This window comes from Ursus maritimus, unplaced genomic scaffold (genome assembly GCF_017311325.1).
Source record: "Ursus maritimus isolate PB19 unplaced genomic scaffold, ASM1731132v1 scaffold_14, whole genome shotgun sequence".
In the NCBI taxonomy this organism is placed as follows: domain Eukaryota; kingdom Metazoa; phylum Chordata; class Mammalia; order Carnivora; family Ursidae; genus Ursus; species Ursus maritimus.
In genome coordinates this window covers 50702082-50703606 of record NW_024423786.1, presented here as the reverse complement: position 1 = coordinate 50703606, position 1525 = coordinate 50702082, and positions in this window count along the sequence as shown.

Sequence of the window (1525 nt, the reverse complement as noted above, 5' to 3'; positions counted from 1 at the left end):
TTTGTCGTGGTTGAGCTTGGGAGGGGTCCTCTCTGCCTCTTGGACACGAATGTTTGTTTCCTTTGCTAGATTAGGGACATTTTCAGCTACTATTCGTTCAAATATCTCTTCTAGACCTCTGTTTTTCTCCACCCCCTCGGGGATGCCGATGATTCTGACATTGGAACGTTTCATTGATCCCAGTAATCTCTCCATAACCACATTTCTTTGAAATTGTTTTTGAGTCAGAATTCTATTTTGTTTTCCCTTTTTTCTATAACGCATCTCATTCACTGATGCACGTATGCTGCCTCTCATTCACCCTGGCTGTCAGAGCCTCTTAGTTTTGATTTGCATTTGGCTCAAAGGAATTTTTAATCTCGCCCTCCTTGGCTGCGCTCTTTGTGAGAAGTTTATACCTATATCTCATTAACATTTCGTAATTATTATCACTTTTTCAAGTCTACACACATCATCTTGATTCCATATGTTACTCTGAATTCCATTTCGATAATTTGGTTATATCATCCATTAGTTCTGTGGCAGAGGCCACAGACTCTGTGTCTTTTTTTTTGCTGAGTTTTTCTCCTTCTGACTCCATTCTGATGAGATGTGGAGATTGTTCAGAGCCAAATTATTACGGACCCAGGCCGGTGCGCTTGTTTTATAGGGATCTTGGGATGGCCAGGCTTCTTACGGTGCACCAGCCTGCATTCTGGGGGAGGGGCCTGCCACCTCGATACTCAGGCAACCCTGTTTGGGTAGAGTCTCCGTGTCCCCTGCGAGGGGGGATGGGGATGGGCACACTGAGAGCCGGTATTTCCAGGCTTTTGTTCTCTGGCGGCTTTCCCTGGCGGTTTGCTGTGCCTCTTCTGAGAGTCAGAGCAGCAGCAGCTGAATCTCAGCCTCTGTCTCAGAACAGGGGGGTCGCGGACCATTCTCCACTGATGTTCTGGCCACTTTAACTCTGTTTCTGTTGGTGCTGCTCAACCCTGCAGTGTCCCGGGATGTGCGCCCCACACCTGCCGTCCCAGCCCTCACTTCCAGGGCCGGCCGGTCTCTGTCCTTTGTGTTTCTAACACCGCCAGCCGCCAGCCACCCCGCACCCGCTCCCGGAGCTCCTGGTCTCAGTCTGCTCTCTCGCGGGTGCCGGTCCATGAGTCCGCCCGCTCCCCCGTGCAGGTGGCTCCCGCTTCCGGGCACCCCAACGCGGCGGCTCCCTCCCCCTTCCATTTATCTTACAATATCTGTGCGCGGTTTCACGGCTCCCCACTTCGTACCTCAATACTCAGCGCTGGAGATGTTCATTTGTAGAGATCCAGATGCATCTTCCTGCATCTCAGGCTGATTCCGTGGATGTTCAGGCTGGTCTGGTACCTACCTAACTCGGCTCAGGGGACCGGCTGAAAAAGGGGACCCCTACTCCTCCGCCATCTTAACTCCTCCCCTAAGCGTCCAACTCTTGATTTTGGCTCAGGTCATGATCTCAGGGTTGTGGGATCAAAACTGCCCCTCCCCCACCTCTCCCTCTCCAAAAAAAAAAAAA